Source organism: Notolabrus celidotus, chromosome 11 (genome assembly GCF_009762535.1).
Source record: "Notolabrus celidotus isolate fNotCel1 chromosome 11, fNotCel1.pri, whole genome shotgun sequence".
In the NCBI taxonomy this organism is placed as follows: domain Eukaryota; kingdom Metazoa; phylum Chordata; class Actinopteri; order Labriformes; family Labridae; genus Notolabrus; species Notolabrus celidotus.
In genome coordinates this window covers 8,738,975-8,766,339 of record NC_048282.1, presented here as the reverse complement: position 1 = coordinate 8,766,339, position 27,365 = coordinate 8,738,975, and the positions used below count along the sequence as shown (strand labels likewise).

General features: G+C 38.5%; 1 protein-coding gene across 1 annotated transcript in view; it reads right to left on the bottom strand.

Annotated features, from left to right (window-relative positions):
• hdac7a (histone deacetylase 7a) overlaps window positions 1–9,937 on the bottom strand; it is a 52,076-nt gene extending 42,139 nt beyond the window's left edge. The window contains exon 1 of the mRNA XM_034696407.1: window positions 9,865–9,937. The gene's annotated coding sequence lies outside the window, so the exon portion shown is untranslated. The remainder of the gene's footprint in view (window positions 1–9,864) is intronic.
• Window positions 9,938–27,365: the final 17,428 nt, after the last annotated feature.

The window sequence follows — 27,365 nt, the reverse complement described above, 5'->3', positions numbered from 1 at the left end:
GCGGACTTGTAGTTTCATATCTTATCATGTTTCTGAATGTGTAACCCATCAGGAATGTTAAGTTTGATTAAACAACTTGCAAAATGTTTACAAGAAAAAGTTACAATGGGAATGATCTTCAGTGAAGCATCTACAGTACAGCCTTTAACATCCACCAGCAGAACTAGTCATACTGGGCGGCTTCCAGCTCAAAAACCCTTATCCAGCAGATATTTTCGACAAGAAAAAGGTGTCATTCTTACAGATCCCAAAACAAAATATTTCATAATCCTTTGCACTTTGCAGCCCAGGCTCCCCCATCTCTCATCACTCTCCCTCTCACATAAATACACTCACTCCTGCTCTCCTTCACATCAAACACATTCTCCACATTTCCACCGCTGATAAAGCTGCTCAACACAGCAGCTCACTCAAAGGGATCTCCCTCTTTATCTTTAATGACACTTATCACATGCAGTCACACAGATACCTTTATCATCACAACCCACAATACACTGACACTGACTCACATAGAAACACAACACCAGATCAGACAGACAAATGCTAATGCATCATAACTGTTGCTCTAGGGTCCATCGTTCAGTCTCTGCACAAATACTAATCAGCCCTGATGATGCGTGTACATTATAATGATTCAGCTCTGCAAACAGTGAGTCATGAAAACAGTGGTGGCTTGGTGACTGAAACACTGATAAACTCTGATAGAAGTGGGGATATTGGAAGCTGCAAATAAACTACTATCTGCTGCGAAAGCTTCCCTGCTGATAAAAACAAGAGTAAACATGTGCTATCTTACTGAAGCCTCAGTTTACCCTGAAGACACACGACTGTTTGATTTAAGTTAGCAAAACCACACACACATTATTTAACTGTGTTTTCTTCTGGATATAGAAGGAAGTCAATATGTTTCAACTATGGGCAAAGGCAGATAATTCAGTTCAATAACTTCTTTCAATTGTAAAACAAAGGATTCATTGAAGACCATATAAATTAGTGGGTCAGCTGAATTTTGGAAGTTTAGCACAGAAAAGCTGTTTGATTGTAAAGTTTATCATCAGTTGTTTTCAATCCTATGAAAATGTACCTTCAGAAAATGTATGTCGACTGACTGTAAGAGATGTTTGCATAAGTCTGTTTAAATAAGCAGAGCATTATTTAGTCATGTGACAGAAAGTCAAGTATTCCCTCCTGACTGTGATGACATTGTTAGCTGGTACATGAAATAATTACATTTTATTACATGCAGTTTAGAAAGTGATGACAGCTTTTGAGGATAGGCCTTGTTTGAAGCATTTGAAGATACTAGGTCTTTCCACTCACAGAAAGCACTGTGTTCCTTTGACATGAAACTTTCACAGTGTTTTTGGTCTCTACACAGCTATGTTGCAAAATCACAAGAGCTTAACCCAAATAGCTTTGGATCAAAATATTTTTGTTTGTTTATTGAGTAACATCAAAGTTATTTTGGGGGACACAGGAAATTTTAATTGAGACACGCAGCAGACCAGCCACAGCTGGAACAAGGAGCACAGTGTCTGCATATGGATCACAATGAAAGACATTTCATGAGAAACGTCTTGATTGGCTACACAATATCAATCATTTTATCGAGTGTTATAGTTGACTCGTGACCTTTTACAGCAATGTACCGCTAAATGAAGAAAAGTACCGAGTGCAGAGTTCAGAAGTTTAAACAGATTTAATGACGAATTGCTGAGCCACATGACAGGTTCACATGGAGATTATTTATAGTCAGCTTAACAGATCTGGAGCTGGCTGACAGCCAGAGGATTTAACTTTGTTCAACTTTGTCTCATAGATCTCAATGAAATTAACTTTTTGTCAAATCGGATGATTTACATACATGCATGTATATGCAGACTAATAAATCGAAAGGTAAATGGATTTATTTACTTATAATAATAAAGTGAACCTCTCTGACTCTACCATTTCTGCCTCATTTTAATTCTCTCTGTCTTTTTTTATCTCTTTTCTTCTCCTGGTAAAAGTCAACGTGTTCCAGGAAAGTGGCTTCATGAATATGCACAGTCACACTCGGCTGTCTGCACGGACAACAAAGGAAGAAGACATTAACATTCCTGCACATGCTCTGCACTCTGGTCAGGAAGGAAACACACACACACACACACACACACCACACACACACACACACACACACACACACACACACACACACACACACACACACACACACACACACACACACACACACACACACAAAATGTGCAAGTAAATACACACAGACAAATATTCCAGACATCAACACAATGCAAAACAAACCTACTGATACTGAGACACATAAGTCTGTTTATACGTCATACAAACAGAAATCACGCACACCGTATATAGATGAACTTTTTGAAATGAAAACAAAAAAAAACACAAAGTTTACTGAGGGAAGACGGGAAATGTGTTATTTGGCATGTTTCAAATTAGTAACATATTTGACAGATGATAAATCCAAGATACCTTCAAGGTATGTTAGCAGTATATTTTTGTTAAACAAGTGTTGTTTTTGAAATCGAAAAAATAAAATAGAAATAGACTTGTTGCATCCAGGCTTGTAACTCTGATAAAGAACGAAAGTGTGGATACAAATGAAAGCCTGCAGGCTAATAAACCTCTGCACACATATCATTTTGCATCTAGTCTGCTGATGCAATCTCAAACCCATGTAACCCAGCACAACTGTGATTTATACAGTTAACTGAAAAACATCCTCAACTTCTACACAACTCTTCTCACCTCTGCTCTCTGCTATAGATTTCTGCCCCGTCTGTGTGTACGTCTCTAAAAGGGGCGTCTCTGATAAATCTGTACATCTATACACAAACAGACACACACACACACAAGCACAAAACACCCAGACATGTGTACACACCCACAGTCAGACTCACATTAAATAAACATGCATTGTGTCTCTCTTCTACTACACTTCCACCAGTTGTTGAAATTAACTTGAATCTGTAAACGTCACTTGAGAGCATTCATCCTGTGACACACACACACACACACATACACACACACTCACTCACTCACTCACATGGTCAGATGTAAAGCCAAGAGTCCATCCAGATGGGAGGGGATCCTCTTACATCTGAGCTAACAACAGGCTATCTGATCCGAGGTCAGCGTTGGTCCCCTCTGTGATGTGGAGTGAATGTGAGCCGTCCATTACTCTCCACTGAGCTTCAGGTCAGACCAGATCGAAATACAGAGAAGAGTCTGGTTCAGAAACAACAACATGATCAGGGCCAGACTGATTTATTGAGCTGGTATCGGCCTTTTATCAGATATCAGACATCACATCGCCTCTGTGCAGGATGATGAGTATTCCCGAGAGAGCTACTTGAGCAAATCAGAACTAAAAGTCTTGAAGAAAATGTCAAATTTTTTGAGGCACACACTGAATGAGTAGGGGTGGTCAGAATGTCTTGAAGCTCAATAATAAAAGGTCTGAATATCCAGTATCTTTGGTTTCAATATTAATTTTCAGAAGCCTACAACTCCTCCTGACTTCATGCTGTTATCCTATGAAATAATTTTGTTTTTTGAGGCTCCTTTGGATGCAAGTTCTGTTGGATTTTCCCAAACCCATGAGCCTTGATAAAAGTAATCATCAACCCACACTTTTAATGCATTTTTGGTCAAGTAACAAGTGAGCTGCATCCATTACACCAGTGTGACTAATACAGTATAACACTTTTAGAGATATATTTTACAAAGAACATTGCACTCGAAGAAGAAAGTGCCCTCTTCACTACGTAAAGCATGCTGGAATATATAGCAGCAGCTACTTTTAGACTTCTTCTTTTCCTTTCAGCGGCTTCAGTCCTGTTCATTGATAGAAACTATTTATTCATGTTCTTAATTTTAACCCTTTAAATGCCAGTGTACATATACAATGCGTCAGATTTTTTGATGTGAAAAAAACCCCAAACTTACTTATCCCTCATAAAGCAAATGCTAGAAGGACAATATTTCCTTTGATGCAGTCTGATTGGGACATGTGAAATAGCGACAACTTTTTGATTTTGATGCTCCTTTTTTTCTTTTCACAGAGATAGCTTAAAAAAATAATTCTACTGAAGAGATTTCATTGAAATACTGTGATAAAATTGTTACGTATTGTACCAGAAAAAAAAAATGGATGCTCCTTTAGGTGCAAAGTTTCGGAAATGTTCAGTATCTGTGGTTTCAGGATTAACTTGCCATGTTTGCGTGGAGCTTATGCTGCCATTCCTAATAAAAGTATATTTGCTGTAAGTATAAATAAATGTTGAAAGACAACATCACTGGTGCCTGTTCTAGATGCGAGTCCTCCGAACCGCAGCATCGGGTTGGACTTAAGGGTGAGAAAGGCTATTTCTCCCAACAAATGCCACAGGAATAAATCCTAAGACAATAAACCCATCAAAATCCGTAAATTTCAGGAGGATTAAGTGTGTACTTGTACATGCTTGTGTGTATAACAGAGAGAGAGAGAGGAAGGGAGAGACTTGTCCCGAGGGGTGTACAGACTGTGGCTGGTGTTACAGACCAATTGGCCAGCTGACCGCAGCAAGGAGCCTTTAGCTCAAAGGTTAATACAACATGAATTGATTCGACTCGCTAATATAATGCTAAGGACGACGTTACCTCAGGCAACACCACTGCCTAACCTTCATACAGCCTCTGTGAACATGTCTGATATTCATGTGGCAGAGAAATAAATAAAAAAATCTAACACACATGAAAATGTAAAACAACACACACACTTACACACACACTCACAGTGCCATGTGGCCCCTTGGAGGGTATTATATAACATTACCCCCAACATATCAAGTGATTTCATGCACCTAGAGGCCGGACAATAAAGCCATTTGTTCAGCAGGTCAAAAATAACTGCCTCATACATCGCCGTCTACTATTACCACCATTAATACCACAACTTCTGCAGCTCTGCTTTAAGGGCCCCAGGAGGTCACAGTGACCATATGACCATAATATACCTGCAGAGTTTCATACGGGTGTTGATCAGCACAAATAAGCCAATTAGTTCTTGGAGCTGCTGCAGGGGTTCAAAACTAAATACTGTTTTGGAACAAAAACACAACACACACAGGAAATTCCAGATAGAGCACAGTTTAGTGGTGGATATATAGTGTAGTAGCTGCAGCAGACGGTTGTTTAGTGATATATTACCTCTATTATCAATGAAATCTAAACCTGTTGATTAAAAGCTAACGTGAGGTCAAGTTACTCAACAAAAAACAGGAGTAAGGAAGATTAGTGGAAGAAAGAAAGAAACCACAGCTCATTAACTCGTTCTTATACTGCTTTTGATGCTAAAGAAAACAAACATAACTTTACTTTACATTGAAATGTTTCTTAGGAATAATGGCAAATACTGAATTCCTTAAATTTTAACATTTTTCATGACTTTGTGACTTTTAGATATCCTGTTCTGTGTTTTTGATTGATATTATAATAAAAAATATATCATTATAAAGTCATCAGGAAAAGAAAATCCACCCAAAAGACACCAGTCCATCTTTTAAAGCAGCAATATCTGGTTGTCTTCACCTTGTAAGTAATCAATAATGTGAATATCTTGGGTTCAGACAAAGATTGATTCCGTTTGTGACTCTGCATAATGTGACTGCTCTTTAGTTATATCATGGTCATTTATAAACCATGATTACCAAATCAGTTTGATAAAATCTGTATCTACTGCCCTACTAAAGGTCTTCTCCGTTGACTGTATCCTCCTTTAGTATCTTTCCATCATTCCCACTGTGTCTACTTAAATTAACTCTGCCTCTTGTGGATATCCATTCACTAGAAACCAGAAAATAAACATCAGCTGACCTGAACGAGGGAGAGGCGATGTGTTCTCCACAGCAGATATTACAGTCAAGACTGTTCCCTAAAGCATCTTACTCTGCTGAGTGAACAGACATTTATTTAGTTATATGTATAAAGACTTATTTATAAAGAGCTGTTGTATTGCTTAAAATTAGATCACGAATGAGCCTCTGGGTGCATGTCAATGTGTGTTTGTGGCCACTGCAAAGGTTAATGACTTGAGTAAGATCTTAAATATCTTTGTTTGAATATGATAAAAGCACCCAAGCAAATTACAAGGAACTGGAAAAAAATTTAATCTCCAAAGGTATACAAGTGGTTAGAAACATTAGAGAACTTTTACTGGATGGAAAAAGTAACTTAAAAATCAAAGCCTTTGTCTCTTCTTTCTGGTTATTTCTGTATTTATTTATTTTAATTTTAGTTTTTTATTATTTTTATACCCTTCTTTTTCTTTTTTTTTGAATATAACTTATATTCTGATTTTTATGGGTGAAGCATCACAAAACTTCTAACAAAACCATTGTGTTAAAAAGCTTTGAACCTGTAAGAATGTATCTTAGTATGAACAATATTGACACAATAAGTATAAAAAAACGGGAAAAATCGTTGATTTGAGTTTTTAATGGGGTCCAAAACAATAAGCAGTGTTAAAGTAATATGCATCTTTTGCAAGGCCTCCTCAGGTATTTTTTATCAGATAGCTATTATAACTAAGCTCCATGATGTAGACAGTGTTACTACTGTGGGTATGAGATTCTTTAAAGTGGGGGCATTATGCTCATTTTCACTTATTTGTCCCTCTGATAGCTTTTGAAATATCTTTATATGATTTAATGCCCAAAACATCTTTACTTGTCTTAGATTGGAGTCTTTGAAAAGGCTCTATTTCAGGTACGGTCTCTTTAAAGCACCCCAGTGAAACCTCCTCCACTGTTACCATGCTATAAAGTTGTTGTCATTGAATCAAGTAAGTGTTTCTCTTTTTATCTGAGACGGAAAGTTTGGAAAGGAACAAAAAATACCAACATAGCAACAAAGAACAGGTAAGTATTACATGTCATGCCCTTTTATGGAAATTCACAAATTGATGATGTCATGATTTAAGCAAATCTGGATCAGATCTCATTTATTTCTCTTGTGACTTTTTGAACAAGCTGTTCGGAGCAGCCTTGCAGCTTCAACCTGGGATTACTCCAACAAATATGTACCTCACAATTTGAAACTTTGCACATGCTTAGTATTGACATCCAACATTTTTATTTAAATTTTGTTTTTAAAAAATATATATAATAAACTGATTTACACTGCCAGTTCTTGTTTACAATGTATTTTGTGTGTGTGAGTGTTGAGTAAAAAAATACTGAAAAGTAGGAAGTAACATTGGTATCCTGCTGGTATATTACAGCAGCTCTGGGTAGTTTAAAGGGTTGTTACAAGTCTGGAGGCTTTAAAATGGTGGTAATACACATCTGGTGCCAACTTAGACAGCAAGCAAGCCTCAAACTTCAGAGACACAGAGCATCGAGGCTCAACACATGGCAGTTAAAACTGTTTCTCTTGAGATGAAATGTGTGATTTTGTAACGTGTACAAGCGAGGTGGAGAGTAGGAGTGAGAGATTATAGAGGAAAACAAAGGAGAGACACAGCCAGTGTCAGTTGCCCTGCATCGACAACACACATGTAACCAGAACCCTAAAGAAGTGGCCATGACCTCACTGGGTTTTTCCACACACACACACACACACACACACACACACATGTGCAGACTCACACACACAAAGAGCACATAGCTGTTCCCTGGTTAGCATACAGTCAGCGGAGCCTGGCACAGAGAGAAGCAGCATCCATTCACAGAGTCATGCATTGTAATCCTACACAGTGTTGATCACACAGGCATGCTTCACAGTGCAGAGTGCTAATCTAAACTAAAAAGGCAGGACACAAAGAAGCAGCCGGGTGACTTGTTTCTGATGCGTGGAGCAGCGGATCAAATACGTTTTGATCTCAGGTTAAAGAAGAAATGTTGGACTGTTTCCCATGTGAGTCAGCAGCAACCAAGTTCAGCTGCTGTTTCTGAAGTGAATCAAACAGTGGTGGGAAGCTGTGTGGAGAGGAATTCACTGTTAAAACAGCTGCTGATATCAGGATGGAAACTAACTGTTATGATATCAACAGGTAATCTAAACATAGACCTCATAGCCAACCACACAGCCCACTATTTAGTCAGTAAGATAAGTGCACAATGTAGTATTCAGTATTAAAGATGAGGAATTTATCAAAAATGTGGTTATGCTGATTTAGCACAGCTGTGGCATGGGTTCAATCTGATCCAGGCCCTTTGCGACCTATCATTCCCCACTCTGCCAGTTCCACTCTATTCAATACTAAATGAAGCATGAAAAACCCAAAAGTAATCTTGAAAAACGAATTAATTCCCCTTTTTTTAGAGCTCAATGATCATTGCTGTCAGTTTTCAAAGCGAGGACCTTTCTAGCATCAGCTGCTTCTTAAATGCACAGATTAATTTTCTCCCTTTGTGTACTATATTAAGGTAAATCAGGAGTTCATAGGTTTCCATGAGGAAAAGATGGGATTTCATGATTTTCCTCATGGAAACATTGATGAGCTACTTTTTAGCATTTTTGATTTTACAGTCATGCCTTTACAGATGAATCAGAAAAAATTATTAGCATAAACAATTATAAAAACAAGGTGTTAGCTGCAGCCAAGCTAGTGTTGATATTTTCATATCTATGTAGTGACCATTGAACTGTATAAATAATGGACGTAGTATCCGTGACGTCACCCTTCTGTTTTTGAAGCGCTGTTTGAAGTCGATTGTCGGTGGGAACTATATGGATATGCTGCAGTCAACCTACTGCTGCCGAGCTAGTGTGAGGTAAAGAGGCGGGCTTTGAGCCTCCTCGCCGACAACTACAGTGTCCCTGCTGGTTCCCGCCTGTCTATCAAGTCGGCTGTGCCTCTCATAATGGAAAACTCGTAATCTTAATATCTTCGAAATTGCTGAGTTATGAAAAACAATTCACCTCCGTACAGTGTGTGCCATTCGAGACATTAGCTATCCAGACTACACTCATTTTTGTACCAGGATTTAAACATGTTATTTCTGCAGTAAAGATCGGCTCTTTGAATTGGTGTGTATGTGGTGATGGTACTTCTGGAGCCAGCCTCAAGCGGACACTTGAGAAACTGCAGTTTTTAACACTTCCACTTTGGCTTCAATTCTCGCAATTCTGAAAGCCAAAAAATATACATCATGTGAAAAATTAAAACTTGAAGGAAATGAATTTGGATACCTTCAGATGTTTCTCATGCGTCTTTAGGTTCAATTTGGATCTTGAGAACAAACTTATCACTGACCCTTTTCTGAGAAATGGCACGGTCATGGAGGTCAAAGTAAAAAAAAGTTTGGTTAATCCTATTACTGCTTTTTGTTCTCTGTGAGACTTAATTCCGTCTTGTAACAGCTTTTTGTATGAATAACTACAACTACATAATTTCATAGAATTTGACAAATCCAGCTGAATATGCATGGATTAAATTCACCTCTCATGCATATTTGAAGGACTTTTTGACTTGAAATAATCTCAACTTCTGTAAAACCAGCAGCAAACACACATAAAACACTCAAGTGTGTCTTTCCATCTAGGCCAACACCTGCTTTGCACTTTACTGCACTTGTCTGAGAATCAAACAGCTTAGATCATTTCTGCACTGGAAAAAACTGCTGTCACCCAGGCTGTGTGATGCATGTGTACGCTGTAAAAAAAAAAAAGTATTTTGTAAAGAGGGACAAGATGTAGTCCCGAGGCAGTCGTCTGAAGACTGGCAACATTTTCCACTCAGTGGCTGACAGCTGTGGCCGAACTTTAACACATCGGAGTAAAATATTACTGAACCACAACATGACTACTTATTAAGCTGCAGTTGGTGTTGAGTACAGATTCTTTAGAGGTTTAGACTCCTACCTGTTACTGGATGAAATATGCTGTTCTGTCTGTTGTCCTTAGGATGTTAACAGAGGTGCTGGAATCCATCTGTAGACACAAACAGAGGAGAGAAGTGAGTGAAATTTAATTCATGTATGCCAAATGTGAGAAAAAATTAGAAAGATTAAACTCTTAAACCATGTTACAAAACACTTTAAGACCCAATAAAGAAAACAAAATCCAATCGACCCTATAAAGCATATGCATACAGCAAGAAGTCACTCATCAAAAAACAGCTCTTGACATTAGAAAAAAAAAAGCAGAATTAAAGATCTAACTTTAAAATATAATTGATTGAAAGAAGCCAAGTTTGCAAGTTCCCAGATCTGAGATCTAATCCATCAAATGTTTTGATACTCAGGTTGAGTTCCTTTTTTTATGAAGTAACAGCCAGTTCCAGAGAATCATAAACTTCCCCAGGTAAGGTGTAACAATCAACGCTAACATGGGGAAGATAAAAGTCATGGATGACTTAAAGCTCGTGAAAGGTTTGTATTAGCAGCAGAACGGCCACCTGATGGGTGCGGCTTGGCAAAATGTGAGCTTGTGATGTAACCTCTCATGCCTAATATTTGACCCAGATCTGAGGAGAAAAGACCACCAAACGTGTGTGGCAGTGCAGAACAAAGCACACAGGCATACACTTCAATGAGTAGAATAAAGCAAAATGAAGCAGAGAAGGACCACAAGGTTTTCTTGTTATGTCCCTCCCTAGTAAGGCTTTTCTTTCCATCTGGTATATTCTGTATTCTTTGTGCAGTAACCTTTTGCTGTTATCTGTGATAGAGGTGGACATACCTGTACATCAGCTTAAACATAAGTCAATAATAATTAGAAATTAACTGAAAAATGACTGATGAGAAATTATAAGCTTGTCAAACTACTTCAACAAACACTGTAGTTTTATTTTAGAAGGAAAATAAAAATGACAATATGTTGTACAGGGAAATTTGTATGTATAGAGGTCCTTGTGTATCATGTCTGAGGAATTTATCCCATTAGCTTTTCGTCTATCTCTTGTAAATAAATCCATTTTGAAATATATTGTCTATTTAGAAAAATGACAACACACTTTGATGGTAGGAGGTCACATCTCTATCACTAGAATCACTGACAGAAACCCACAGACTCCAAAATTAGAGTTTTATTCAGTTCAAATAAAAGTTTGAGGAACAGTGAAGTTGAGTGATTTCCTGGCGCACTCAAACGTCTCTCTTGAAGCGCCTGAGCAATTAACACACAAACACCTGCGCAGATACTAAACGCTAATATGTTGATTAGTACAGTAGAGGTCCAACATTAATGGTGATAAATATGACAAAAACACATTTGACGACTTCCTATCTGTTCCAACATCAGACCTTGTGTTTCCTACCTTGTAAGACAGAACCAGTTAACACCTCACAGCCCTGAACGAGCCTGAGTCTGAACATTTGAGGATAATCCAGCTAAAATAAAGTCCTCATGCATCCGAGTGACACCGCAAAACCTGCCCGGAGGTGATGTTGAGAGCTCCGCTGGTGTTGTCAGCACAAAGTACAGAGGAGGAGAAAAGAAGTGACTTATCGGAGACCAAGTTGCTGAAAAGAAAAAGTCCGGCCCCTCCAGTCGTCTGCCCCCTCCCCTCCGCTCTGCTCTCCTGCTGACAGAAATAGCAAGCAAGGCGGGTCCCACCAAAATAGCCTTGATTTCACGCGGACCTTCAGAACTATTGTTTTCCTGCACTGACTGACTCCCATTGGGTGCTCTCTGCAGCCAATCCGCGCCTCGTGTCAGTGTAACTTGTACAACAGGCCCAACTTTGTCTGCAGTGTCAGGCGTGTGTCAATTAAAATAATGGACCCAACACTGTGGCTCCATCTACTGTCAAAGTGACCAAACCCGAAGCTGTTGATGCATCAAGCAAAGTGATGCGCTGCCTGTCCTGACACCCTTCAGAGACACTTTGGTCTTTAAAAAAGTTACAGTCTTATTTCAGTTTTTCAAACCTTTAAGATAGAACTTCAAATTCCCATAGGCCTACCGTATTTTTTGCATATGACCATCCAAAATGTACACAGTTATAGGTTTAAACGTTTGATGACTAAAAAGTCTAAAAGTGACTCATTGTGTGATTTTTGTAGCAGCGTCACAGTGGCTGTACCTACATGTGACACATCAGATGGAGCATCTCTTTGCTGTGATTGTATTGTATATATATATATATTTGGTAGTACAGCACTTTGATCAAAGCCATATATCATCTTTACTTCATGTGTGACTATTAAATATACCTTAAAATTGCTCTCAAGACTTTTTCCTCCTTAAATTTGATGTTTGTCTGCAAAAGTATGACATCTCTAACTAAAGTCATGTGCCATTTGGACTAATGTTGAGCTAATGTCCAATGACCAGGCAGAATAGATCTGTACTTTTATATCAGTGCAACTTGAATCCAGCACAATACCACACTAATATAAGACTCAGCACAAAACTACGTCTATCAAGGAGAATATTAATTCTCCCTTAAACTAGTTTAGTGGCTTTTTTTGTTCCTTCTCAGAAATAGGAAAATGTTTTGACTACACTCATAAGACTCCAAATATAAAAAAATGTAATAAAAAGAAATCCCAACATATGTATAAAAGGCATCCACAAAACCAGATCAACTTTGGTTAATAGTCTATATTAACAGATCCTGCTGACTAATAACATGAATAATAATCAAGTTTCACGCACATTCATTTCATGAAAGCTTTATTATTTTTTAAGAGACTGGTAAACCAACATTACAAACAAAACTACATTTCCTCTTCATATTTCTACAGTAGAGGTAAGAACCAATGAACATTGTTTTCATGTCCTCAGTTACAGCAGAAAGAAGAAGAAAGCCTGCTGGCAGAGTCGTCCGGAGGAAATGTTTGGAATAGTTTCTTTGGGTCAAATAACAATGTCACACATTGTTGAGCTGATTGTATAATTAGCTTTTCTTGGAACATTGTATTTCATTCAGCAAAACGCCTTAACTGTGTTAAAAGTAATTAGCTCATATAATTTGGTTTAAACGATTATGTGCACAAAAATCTGAGCTAATTCGGGTCTGTCATGAAAAAAACTATGCAATTTTTCTGTAATAGTGTTGCATTGTTGCAAAAAAAATAAATACAGACTTTTAATGTAGTATTAGGTCAGCAGATCAGCTGAATATTTCAAAGCAGGGTCAGGTAAAGTGGCCACAGTGAGATGATGGATTAGGGGGCAAAGGGAGCCTTCCCTTCAGTTTGGGTGAACTGCTGCACTTCTACAGGGGCGCCACCATCACTACTGCAATAGTTTTAATATGCTTTAGGACCTCTGTCAGCCATGAGCCCTCAGAGTGGTCTTAACTTTTCTCTCCCATACGGTGCCCCTGTATTTCTAACATGTTATTTATTTGGAGTAAACAACCCCCTTCCATTGTGCAGACTTTTCCTATGGAAAACCTTACTTAGATCTGGAAAACCAGATCTAATCAAGTTCACCCCCGGCTTGGAGTGGATATGGCTAACATTTGGAAAAAAGGGTCCTTGAGCATTTTAGCTGATGATTGTACAACCCTTGGACATGCCAAATTAAGTTGGTAAATTTTCCCCTTTTCAGCAGTTAATCATGAATTTTTACAGTACTTATCTCTCTGTAATCGTCCCCTGGAACTCCTAAAACACGTATTGGGTGTTATAGGCAATATGTATGGTTTTGTTGTAAAGTACATTAATGTTTTGGGGTTTATTTCACAGTTGCATTGAAGCAATAGCTTTTTTATCAACGTCCCTAACTGATGATAGCTAAATCATTGTAGATTACCTATATGTTGCTGCCAGTTTATCACAGTAGAAATCAAAATAGATGTGAAGAAAAGTATAAAATATTGCACTTCATTCATGCCCATAAAAGAATAAATTCCTCTGTGCTCCTGGCCCAGATAACTCTCTGTATACAATACAGGGAAGCGTTGAGGTAATATGTCTGAGGCAGCTTGCCAAATATTACAGAAATGTGTGGAACGTAAAGCTGCCTGACACAACTTTGTATGCCTTCATATTCCTTACAAAGATAGATTTAATATTAAAGTTCACATTAACTGCTGCAGAAGTCAGAGAAAATGTCTGATTTATGTTTTTTCCCTGACAGGCTAATGTTCATAAATGTTTGAACACTCTTTACATTGCGTGTAACGCAAATGTTTTATAAGAATGAAAATACAAACTGTGCATTTTTCTCACACTGCAGGTGCAAATCTTTCTCACTATTGTAAGACCTGCTTACGATGGGATCCCATGCAGAGAGGAAGCAGAGCATCCTGTGTGTGCGGCACAGTGTACTTCTACAGAACACAATGTTACTGTGGTAGCCGACATGACGCAAGGCCATCAACGTGTCAGTTCAAGTCCCAAGTCTTTCCCAGAACTGAATGACTGTTTGCTGGCAGTGACCACTCAAACGGTGTCACTTACATCCTCATAACGTCACGTTAAATATACTGAGGTGTGGTCAGCAAGGTAAAATACTCACTCTCTTATCTTTGCAGTTGAACACTTTGGAACATCAAAAGTATTCCCCTGCTCTAAAGAAGAACACATTTATGAAAAAGTCCCTATAAGAATGTGGATCCACAACAGAGGTATTTTTTTTTTGTTTATCTCTGTGACATCCCTGATCTTTTCTTTTCTTACATTCTCTGAAAACACTCGATCTGCATATTACAGATTTGAAGTTTTCTGAGAGTGAAACTTAAAGGTTTCAAAAAGACATCTTAGTGAATTTCCCCACTTTCAACCGTCCTCTTTCTTTCCACACAGCTCTCTCGATGTGTGTTTTATCCTTTTTTCCGATCTCAGCATCAGCCAGGTCAACAACTGATGTTTAGACCAATTCTGAAACCAAGAAGCGTGAGTCTGTCTGCTGCTGCTGGTGGTGCTCCATCGTCCGCTCGCGCTCACCCTCGGGTGCCTTGTGAACGGGGGGAACCCAGCACCGTTCCCAGAAACCCTCGGTGTGTGGGTGTTCTGAGCTGCAGCACTGTGTGTGTTTGAGTGTGTGTGCAAGGACATAAAGAGTGTGTACAAGCCTTTATATATAAGTGTGTGCGTACTTGCGTGTGTATGTGGTTAGTCCATTCAATTATACAATCTACCATGCAGTCTGAATCACATCCGGTTTCATGCTGAAAATAAAAAAAACCACAGGGTGACAGAAAAGCCGCAGTAGGCAACCGCCCACAGAGAGAGGACAAACACGCACACATACATGCACACACACGTACAAACACAATCTAACTTGGAGTGAGTTTTTTCCCCAAACAAGCATCTTTATCTTAATCAGAATTAAGAGTTTCCCTCGAGTGAGTTCATGTTGTTTGTTTGTGTCGTCCTTATTTTTAGATTTAAAAGTAAAAACTGCTTCATAAAGATTGTGAAGCCTCTACATGATGTAACTGTTTGAAAATTATAGTAATATGTATTTTCTAAGATTTATATATTGCACATTAATTGTTTTATGAACAATCAGGTGCAAACATCAGATGTTTGTCATGTGCGTTTAGTGAAATAGAGATGGTATTTCTAATTTGTATTTTGACTTGTCTATGACCAGTTAAGGCTTTAGATATTAGCAAAACTATCTTAATTCATTCGATTATTTTGGTTGAAATCATTTAAAAAAATTAACAAAAAAAATTAAAAATGCAAAATCCTTTTTTCAAAGTAGTGTTAAAGTCAGTTAACAGTTTTTGCAAAATATTTTTGCAATCAATCTTGTGAAGGAGGACAGATTTATTTTAGGACTGAGCTAAAGTTTGACCTGCACCTACACTTTTGAAGTCATGTAAATGTATGAGGGTTTGGCACGTGTATGTATGACATGGAGATAAAAGGTCATTCCACTCTTGCTGTCTACTGCAAAATAGCTCAAATAAATCCCTGTTAATTCATTGAGAATAAACAGTGACTAAATTAAAAAATATTTGGACCCAACATCAACTAAGCATGCATCATGACTAGTTTACCTTTAGTGTCAACTGCACTGAAACTAAACATCTATAAACAGAGACTGTGACGTGTGTAGCTCTTCATTTGTACTTTATGAGGCAGGATGTGGTCAGCTGTGTGCTACATCGCTTCATAGCTGCCTCCCACCTGCAGAGATCTGCTCCTGCCACAACACAACATTCAACGCATGAAGTGATTGCTCACATATTACACACAGTGTCTGAAAAACTCAAATCCTCACAGAGAGAGTGCAGACGCTGAAGGAGTAAGGAAAATGATTGGTGTCCATTATGTTCTTTTCACATTAAAACAGTTAAAATGTTGGATTTCAATACAAAGCAGGGTCAGGTTTAAAATGTGAGGGTGAACATGTGTTGGAGTAATCCCAGGATGAGATTGCAGGCTGCTCTGAACAGCTTGTTAAGTAAGTCAAATGAGAATTCAGCAAAATCAACATGAGATTTGTAGAAATTATAACATTGCCAAGTGACAAATCTCCTGACAAGGGCAAATTTGCCATTTTATAAAGATAAACACACTTTGTTGCATGGAAACAGTGAGGGAGGCTTCCTGAATGCTGGGTTTAGGAATGCTGGATTCTGGATTGCTGGGTTCCAGAATGCTGGGGGGCCTTAAAGAGACAGTAACTGAAATAAGGAATTTCAGACAGAAGCTGAAATGAGGTGTTTCAAAGACACCAGTGGAGCTAAGTAAAGTAAAAGTCATCAAAAGCGTCTAACAAAGATATCAGGGGGGCAATATAAAGCCTGAAAATGAGCAGAGTACCTTCTCTTTAAGCTGTGGAATCATTGGACTGAACCTGGTGCTCCTGAGCATCTTCAGCACAGGGACTACAAAAGGTCTACAAATAGCCTCTGATACCTCACACACTCTCCATAACCACTACAGCCACTTACCTTCAGGACGCAGATGCAGATCCCCTTCTTTAAGGATCAAACGTGCCATGCCTAGTTTTGTGCCAGCTTCCATCTGACTCATTTAACCCTTGAGCTTGTCTGGGTGTTTGATTCACCTCCAATGCTATTAGTTATTTATCTATTTATTTACTCATGGATGATTTCAGTCTAACTCATTCTATCTGGTGACATTTTAAACTGTTATGAGTCTGCTCAGCTTTGTGGCCTTTGAGGCTTTCACACAAATCCAGTTCCTCTCGGATAAATAAAGTTATTTGGATTTAATCTAAATTTGTTTTTTAATGATAGCCATAGAAAAAAACATGGCACATTCAACAAACACACACATTCATTCCCAATATCAACTTGAGGCCATCAGAAGTCACCGTGCAACCAACCATAACTTTTCTTGTCCTCTTAAATGTCTCTATTTCAGTACCCTACAAATCACACCAAAGCAGCTGGTTTGAGGCTTTAATTCACAATCTGTGTTGGTGTTCTGATCCTCCTCAGTGACGCACATTGCTGTGCTGAACATAATGAAAGCATCAAAATTGAATCTGAAGACAATCTGGGTCATTTAGTGGAAACGTACTGTCAAATTAAGCCTGAATCTGACCATTTCACTTCAACTATGATGCACTTCAATTTCCATTTGATCAGAAACACTGCAGTGTTATGAGTGTGTTGCTTTGTCCCACTCTGAGTGTTTTCCGTGAACATTTTTGCGTGTGATACTTTATCTCCCATGTGCTGACAGTGTGTCGTTGTTAGAAAACAGCACATGCTCTTGTATAAACATAAACGAGCCTGTTTTACGTAACAGAGGGGGTTATGACCCTTATTTCCACTAATTATGAAACACAGTGGTCTCAGTAAGCTGTTGTAACATAGTTTAAGAACAAGAACACAGACGCTATCTGGAAAATGGAATTAGCGGGGATGGAAGTTTTAGAGAGAAAAAAATGAGGGAGTGAGAGATCGAAGGAAGGGAGATAAAATGACAGAGGAGGAAAAGAAGAAAGTCAGAAAGAGAAGAAGAGAAAATAAAGTGGAGGAGAGATAGGATGAAAGAAAAATAGAGAGAAAGAAAGAGAGAGAGAGCACTGTAATAATGTTTGGCCTTGGTCTGCCAGCAGGGTCCTTCCCCTTAAGAAGCCAACAGGAATGTATGGAATGCAGCATGAGAAGAAAAAAGGAAGGAGCAGCAGAGAGGGGGAGAAACAGAAGAGGATGATGTGAGGAAAAAAGTTAAGAACGAAAAAGGGGAAGAGGAGGAGGAGGAGGAGGAGGAGGGAGGAAAGCAGGGAATCCAGATGAAGATAGAGCGAGGGGGACAGGAAGATGAAGAAATATGTGGGGAGGGGGGATTGAGGAAAAGACTTATCATCTTTAGCAGGCTGAGTAAACACAAGAACAAAGAAGATAAAAATAAAACAGCAGGAAAGTATCTGGCTGGAAAAACTGGAGCTATTTGTGTGTTTTTATTTTTATGCATGCAGATGTTCATGCAAGCACACGGCATTATGTTTGTGTGTGATTACGTACTTATCTTTATGTGTGCTTGTAAAAAAGTTTATGGGCGTGGTCAGCTGCAAACTCAAGTTTTCTAAATGAATCCCTGAGAGTTTCTCTTCACCAGTAGTCTCAGCTGCAGACATTTCCCACCTGTAATACCCGGCAGAAAAGATATATTTGCATGTTTCGGTAAAAGTCTGCTTCAGTCTTGTGGCAGTCAGAAGATTCTCATGAGATACAGACAGACAGAGACTCTACGTCAGCTCTACACGCTCAAATCATGTGTGACCCTCCTGCTCCATGGAGGATGAAGTGGAGGTTATTTAAAGCACCAAACACACATAATGCTGCTATTGAAGAAAAATACAGGCCTTCAGTTTGCAGAGAGTAAGCTAACTGACAACACCCTTGTAGTAAAGCAGCATAACGCCAAAGGTCATAGGACATAAGAGGTGGATGCAGCCAGCGTGATGTCTCTCTTAGGGGATACTCTTATGCAGCCTCAAGCTTTGCATTTTTGACTATCTTTGAGGTGATTCTGTGACAAGAAGATGAAGTTGGAGAGTAATAGAAAGTCATCAAAGCTAAGTTATACAACAGCAAGCTCAGTTATGTTATCTGCAAAGTACAGTCATAGCAGTATGTATGCTTAATTAGATCACAAAAATAGGCTGAACTAAATGTGTCAGAAACTGGAACCAAATCTTCCATCATTTAATAAAAATCAAATGCTGAATACAACTCTGGCCCTTTTCAAAGTGCCAGTTAAAGGCACAATATTTACCAAGTGGTCCCACTGCTGTGCTGGCTTCAGAGGTAGAAACAGAGGCGGTAGAGGAGAGACAGGATTACTGTAAGCTGGCAGTTGAGAAAGGGTGGAACAGCGCTGTGTCTGACTGCGTGTGTATGCATGTTAAGCTCCTGCTAAATGTTTATCTCCTGTGCTTCCTTCACGCCAAAGCACAATGTGAAATGACACACTGAGATTCAAATATCATGCCATCCAGGATCAATTTAAAAGTACAAAGGCGTGACAACAGAAGAGCCGTGACACACTGATGCAAACTTGTAATATGAAAAGGGCTGTGGGTTTGCATGCTAAGGGATTCTCAGTCAAAAGGTCAGAACACCCTAAAGGATACACTGCATTAACTTGTTAAGACCATAATTAAAGAAAATAAAATAAAAATAAAAATAATAATCTTTATGAAGGGAGAATTGTAAGTCATGATTCAAAGCTGCTTTAAAAGAATAAAACAAAGCACAACACAAGGCAAAGAAAATTAGGTAAAATCAATCAGAATGGCGGTCACCAACAAAAGGATCATCAATAATTAAACTGAGGTGAAGAGCTTGTTGTAAGAGAAGACCTGAAACTAAGGAATCAGACTCTAACCGTTCAAAAAATAATAATACAGACATGATTTCAAACAGCTATGCACCTTATCTACTTCAACAAAATGTGTTTCTTTTTGAAACTGCAGGACAAATCAAAATCACTCATAGTATGTCAAGCTATAGCTAGCTGGAGTTGAAATTTTCATTCTCCTAACTTTTTAACCAAAATAAAATAATATAATCAACAGAATTCTTGTAATTTCTGCTGCTCTTGTCCTACATACTTTAAAGCTCCAGTGAGGGGATTTTAGGTAGTGATGAAACAGCCTGAAATTAAATTTGATACCATTTTATGAACCACAGAAGCAAACAAAACCACCTACATAAAGACAGACTATTTCCATGTGGTTATTTTCAATGCCTGACACAGAGCTGAACGGGTAGGTGTTGGATGATGTGCTTAAGAGCATGCAGCAGCCTATTTTTTGTGTATATAGGTATTTTAGTATTCAAAGATGGTCAATGAGTGATGCATTTGAACTGCTGAAAGAAACAAAATGAGAGGCTTTGTTAGAAAGCAATACATGCACATCAGCAAAGAGTAAAGAGGGAGCTTTCAAATAAAAGAAGTCTGTTGGTAGAACATCAGATGAAATCACATATTCTAAGATCACTCTGAAGACATTCACATATGCCATGCAGTCACTGGAAACCTGAACAAGTCACAATCATACCTTCCTTACAGCCTGCATTCTCACTAAAATCACAAACATGTCCAATATGTTTCCATGGTATGTGTGTCTGTGTGTGCGTGTGAAAAAAACTCAGACAAAGTGAGTTTCAGAAGACTCGCACATCAACATGAGCAGTCCACAGAAACTCAATGGATCGCTGACAGACAGTTTCCACAACAGAGCAATAGTGTCATGTCTGCAGTCATCACCCAGCAGTCCTGAGAGGTAAAAAAGATGTGATGTAAAGCTTTCCATGAGGTGAATATGGAATAACTTTACAGATAATCAATGGCTCACTCTAAGCATCTGCATTGTCCCAAGAAAACAAACAAATACAAGTTACTGATGCTGCTCAAACTCTTTGAAAGACTGAAGATTCACTAATTGGTGAAAATGGTGAAAAATACTACTCAGTGTTTCCCAAAGCAAAGGTATACAGATGTTTTGTTCTTCATGAAAGATACTTATGCCCAATCCCAACGTCCACCCTAAAACCTTACAACCTACAATAAACCCTCACAGACTTTGATTCGGCTAGGCGTGCAGTGTGTGCAGTGGGTGAGACGGTTAGAGCCTGAGATGGTATAATAATGAGGGATGAGACACACTCTCATGACATCACACATTGCCTGGAAACAAGATGAGACATTAGGTATCAAAAAATGCTCCAGCATTAATTTATGTGTCATACAGTATTTACACAAAGTAACAATTGGCAAAAGGAAATGAATGTTAATCCTTTGTAAATATTTATCTGTAAAGTATTTTATAAACTTTAAACAAGGGGTGAATTACAACAAAATGATGAAACCACACATGGCTCCTTACAAATTAACTAAGTTTATGCTTGCTTCATATAAATGTAGTTTATTTTTAATTGTTTTAATTGAAAACTGCGGTAATCACGTCCTTACATGTCAACAAGTTTGCAACAGTTAAGTTTGCAGAAATACAGACTCAGAGAAAGTGTGTAATTTAGCATCATGGGGCTCATGTACTATATGATGTGACCATGGGACAGCACTAATCACTCACACACTCACATGTGACATGTTTCAAAATCTGTGAGTGCAGAGTTTGGGATTGGATTTTGGTTAAGTTCTATAAAGGAAAAAGAAACAGAAACTATTCACATTCAGAAAGCTGGGAGCAGAGCAGTTTGACTTCTTTATATCTCCTAAGGCAAAGAAGTAGTTATCTAAATATCTAAATAGTTGGCAATGACACATAATTGGTCAAAAGTTGCAGCTCTAATCTGTCTTTAATCCTAGGAGTGTATATTACATTCAAGAAAATATTGGCTCAGTTGGGCTAAAGTCATCTAGATGAGGGGTTCCCAAACTTTGCAGCTAGTGAAATAACTGAGCCAGAGACCGGCAACCCCCCACAGTCCCTCAAAGATTCAGCACAGCTGCACACACGCACTGATAGACCAGAACAAAAACAACATCAAGAACTAAACAACCAAATTACTCTTTTACTGAAATGTATAAAAGGCTTGTAACAGAATAGAGGTTATCCTCCTGTTTAGACTTTAGCAGTGATAGAACCATCAGACACAAAGGCGAATCTGTGTGTGTCTGTGTCTGTGTCACACTGGCTCAAGCCTTAGCTGGTCTGCAGAGACTTAACCTTCCTATGTGCACATGTAGCTGTGTTTCCTGTGCTGCTGTGGATGAGCCTGCAAGTACCAATGCTGTCGTTTATGCGTCTTACCTCAGCGGTCGTGTTATCGCAAATAAAAGCAGAAAAGGGTTGTCACATTTTTTATAAGCATGGTTTTATTTTAAGTTCAACTATTAATAATATTATCTTTTTTTTACAATTATGGATCCGTTTTAAATCATTTAAACCCCTCCATCAGTGTCTCTTAACACCCACTTTGGGAGCCACTGATTTGGATGTTTGACTGTGTGAATCAGTGTGTCATCTGCGTACGCTGTGGAAATAACCTTAAACTATATGTTTTGGCCCGAGTGCCGTGTGTACAGTTTGAACTATAATACATTCAGTCTCAGTGCTGGTATTTTGGGCTAAAGCTAGATTGAAAACATAGTTTCATGTAGGAAGTTAAAGCAGAAAGATCACAGCAAACATTGAGATGAATATTAAAATTTAAAACGGTCATTTGGATGTTTGATCTGGTTAAATTGAAAGTGAACTGAGGTCAACCCCAGTGACAGCACAAGCAGAGTGTGTAATATGTGTGTAATGAACGGCTGAGGATCCTCTACACCCCGAGGATGTTTGGAGTAATGTTGAGTTGTTTCAAAACACAGCAAGAAACCATAGCAACCACAGGAAAATCCCGAGGATATCAACATCTCACACACAAAAATGCACACACACACACACACACACACACACACACACACACACACACACACACACACACACACAACGAAACCCTCAAACACAAAATGTCAAATCAAATCAAAACTCACCCTTCTGAAAACACCCACCATTCTGAACAACAACAAGCCTGAGAAGCGTGAGTGTGTGTGTAGGAAACACCCAGACAGGACAAAAATAGCTGCACACTCTCTCGCTCCCCATCTCTCACTTTCAATACCTCGCTCTCTCTCTCTCCTCTTCTCTCACACTCCGTCTAAGTCTCTCGCTTGTGTCATTATAGACCATTGGAAGGGAAAAAAATAAGTTAATGTTCCCGCACGGAAAATATCACCCACTTAAATGTGAGAAAATCAGACGGAGTATATGATTGAGTGTATGGGGAGAGTAATGACTATTTTTGGCATAACTGCTGCACAAGGGGAAACATAAAGCAGCTAACAGGAGGGAAAATGAAGTAGGTTGAAATTTGTGTTTGTCTCACACAAAATCTAGACCGGGGGAAGTCAGATATCCCGTGAGAATATGGTGGAAAATGAAAGAGTAGCAGAGGTGTTTAATGATTTTCATGCAGTTTAAGGATAGTTTGAATAAAAGATCCTTACTACTCTTCATTCTTCTGCATCTTGGTCACATTTTTAGGATCCTGTCACACCCTGCGTTATTTTACTTTGCTACAAACCAAGGTGGCAGCTCCGTTGGTCTATTTTCAGGACGCCTGATTATAGGTGAAGCTGGGCTCGTAAACAAAAGAGGAATGGACTCCAGAATAGCATGTTTACTGGGCAGTTTTAGTAACCTGTCATCCTGCAAGGTTGGACATTTTCAAACACATTTGATAGCAGACTTGGATATAAATAAGGAAGGCACTTTGGAATGAACTTGTTGCTCTGACATCTTTAGCCTGAGTTATTTTAAACTAGTTGAGAGTGAGCTTATGAAGAGATTCTGGTATTTTTATAACCTGGGATCTATTCTTTAACATTATGGGGTCTGAATGCTACAGACAGCAGATGCACAGAAACATTTTCTTGCAGTAGCTGCGGCACGTTTAGTGTAAAACAAGATGATGGAAAGAAACCCACAGAAAACTACTTTTAAAGAATAAGATAATTTTTTTTAAAAGAAACAGGAGTCTTTTTTTCATTAAAGGAGAAGTCTGGCTCTTAAATGTCACAACACGTAAGCAGGAAAAAAAAAAACAGTGCAAATGTGAATTGATCTTTGTTGAAAACAGGAGCTGTCGTCTCACAACCAGGGGTGTATCCACACTTTTTTGACTGCGTTCGCCTTAATAAGCCTCGATAAGTAAGCATGGAAGAGCTTTATGTTCCATTTTCAACACATGTATTTTTATAAACAAATGCTAACTTGAACAATAGAAAAACATGCAGTGATAACATTGCAGTAGTTAGTTCAGCTCCAGCAAGTCATCATAAAGTGCAGTGAGTATGGACTATTAGTTGACAAAAATGCAGAAACAGATATTTGGCAGACACTTCTGTGTCATGTTTTGTGGCACCAAACCTGTACTGCAGAAAGATGGCAACAAGCAAAAATAAAAATAAATTTTTCATAAACTTTAGCATTATCTCATTTGATTTGCCAAAAGGGACTCACACAGGTGCAAAACAGAATTATCTTGTGTTTCATATTTTGTAGTTTCTGTCAGATATAGCTCTGGTTGTATTGGTTGAAACTTTTGTTGCATTGTTTGAGTTTTGTGTTTAGGCACTGACCTCATCTCTTCTTGCAGAATTATCTTACAAGCGTTGATGAGATAATAACTTAAACTCTTAGTCAAAGCCTGCAGGTGGATGCTGAGGAGCTGGTGGGGCTGAAAGCTTGAAATGTATCTTAGACTTGTTACAAACAAGTCCTCTGTAAGAAACAACAAAACCAAAATCTAGTGGTTCTGGTTGTTTCCTGTTATTACATTGTTCTCTGAATCTACAGACCACAGCACAGATTTATGAGAAGGGCCTCTTGAGTCTTTAATCTCAGAGTAAATATTTGTTGACACTTCAGTTTGAGTGATATTGAGATCTAATGGGTTCAGACGGAGGGAAAGAAGAGAGGAAATGCTTTGGTTGCATTGAGAAAGTTCTTGTTGCCAATGATCCCTGAAAGCATTTTTTTTTACTGTCCAGCAAACAAACAAATTAAATGCAAAACTGATCTTTATGAAATATTTTTAGACATGTCATCAATCCCTTTGGAGCTCTTTTCTAAAAGTCAGCTCGGCTATAAGACAGCAGTCTAGAGCCTCTAGTGATTCAACATTGATATCTTTCACAAAAGAAATAACTTTCAACACAACAACATAACAATATCAACCTTATGCCTTCTTCCCTGATTAATTACTTTTCATTTTAATTAAGAATGTGCTGCAGTTACCACAAAAATGTCAAACTTTGCATGTAGTTTGCAGTTGGGAAATTCTGCTTGGTCAAAACATGTCTCCTTCAACCTTGATGTTATATATAGATATTATATATAGAGAGATATCTGGTTTTTAAGTTATGTTATAACGTTGTTCTGAAATGTAAATTCTGATACTCATGGGAAATGTAGTCTCCATCCCAGAAGACTATGAATCAACGCAGCATGAAAACTCCTCACAGAACCTTTAAATCTTTTTCCTCCATACTAAATGTGAGCATGGACCTCCATGGTGTCACTTCTTGGTCTCAGGACCACAGTTTTGATGCCTTTAGAGTGTCATTTTGGCATCCAATGTGGATTTTTGGAGCTATGGGAACCCATATCTGTACAAGAGGGTAGAAATGACAAGTTGTAGAAGCAGCTATTTGTCAATCACAGGTAGAAGATTCTGTTTTGCATGAGTCACAAAACAAACATTATGGTGTATTGAAGAAGCCTTGAAACTTTCCAGCAAACTATGAATTAATAAGAAAAATATACACTGAGGGAATCAATCGAGTGAGAGGTAGATTAAGTATCTCATAGTCCTACAATCAGACATTTTGCCCCCAAGTGGCCATAAGCAGCAATGCAGCTCTCAGCTTTGCTCTTCAAACACCTATGTTGATTTTATGTTGCAGTGTATTAAAACAGAAGGTGGATGTTACATTAATTTCACACACTGTCTGTATGACTCAGATAAGATTCAGTTAGATAAACGTTATTGTCCCTTCAGGGAAATTTATCTTGGCTGTTGTCGCCCCCGCTGTGAGAGGATGAAAACAGCAACAAACAGCAGCGCGGGATGGAAACAGCACCCAGCTATCATCACACCCTATAAAAAACACTTCATACACTCTCAGTTTGTCAGGTCAGGACACATCGGGTGTTCATCTCTGCTATCTGTCTCTGTCAGCGATGATTGATGAAAGTGCAGCGTCTCAGTCGGAAACTTGTGTTTTCTCTGCTGTTTTCAGTGAAAGGTTACACCTCTACTCTCCGCTCTGCCCGCTGTGGGAATTTTAGAGACAGAACAAGAGCAAGGGAGAGAGAGACATATGGGTTTTCCTCGCAGGATATCCTGTTCTAAGTAGAGCTGCTGGGCCCACTCTGACCTCCTCACCCCTCTTGACCTCTGACCCGCTCATAGTTTAGGCTCACATCTCCATCGTTTCCTAATCGCCCAAATCTCTTCGTTTTCCTTTAATTTAAACTCAGGCCTCTTTGCTTTCCCTCCCTCCTAACTCCTCGATCATCCTCACAGGTGTCACTTTAATTCTTCCTCCTCTTTGTTCCTTTGTCTGCCCGCTCTTAATCTACTGACAGCCTCCTCCTGGCATACTCTCTCTATTCTTCTTTCTTTCTCAAAGCAAGTGTCCCATTAGAAATAGACAACAAAGTCACAGCACTCATACATAGATAAAGTAACTCTTTTTGGGAAATTTTACATCAAAAAAACTAATCAAACACTTAAGCTCTCCTCTCTTTTCAATTGATTAGGGATAAAAGGCCGGCAATGAATGGTCAGAGCCTCTTGTCTAAGGTTCATAACGTTTGATGCTAATCCTGAAGTTTTTAACATTTAGTTAAAAATAAATAAACATAGACGGCAATCTAAACTCAAGCTTTTAGTACTTTCATTCAGATTTTCTATTTTTTATAAAATGAAACTACAAATCCTTGAAGATACAATGAACAGATGAATTTGTACAAAAATAATCATCAGTTTCAGCCTTATTGTTCATGCAGTCTGATTTCCTGTTCATGAATTCACTAACATTTTTGCAGTGAGGTGAAGCTCTTGTTGTGCGCTGAGGTAAAGGCATTGGATTTTTTTTTTAAAGACACAAAAAGAAGCTATGAGTTTTTTTGAAATGTTGCACTGATCTGTTCCAGTAAATAAATTATGTTAATGTGGGATAACTTCACCTTCTGTTTCCTTTTAACGCCTGAAAGAAATGAAACAAATGCAGAAGCACAAATAACCTGCGGTTCCTTGAGTGTCCACCTGAGGTTGGCTCAAAATGCTAAGGAATATCCAATAACAGCCATGTTAACATGCTTTTTCAGCAAAATTATTCTATTTTGAAGATAATAAGATGAAAATGTACACATACATTTTTACAATTAGGCTGCGTTGACTGACAAGGGGGCGTCATGTTTGCTGAAAGCTGTTTGCCAAGAGGCTTAAG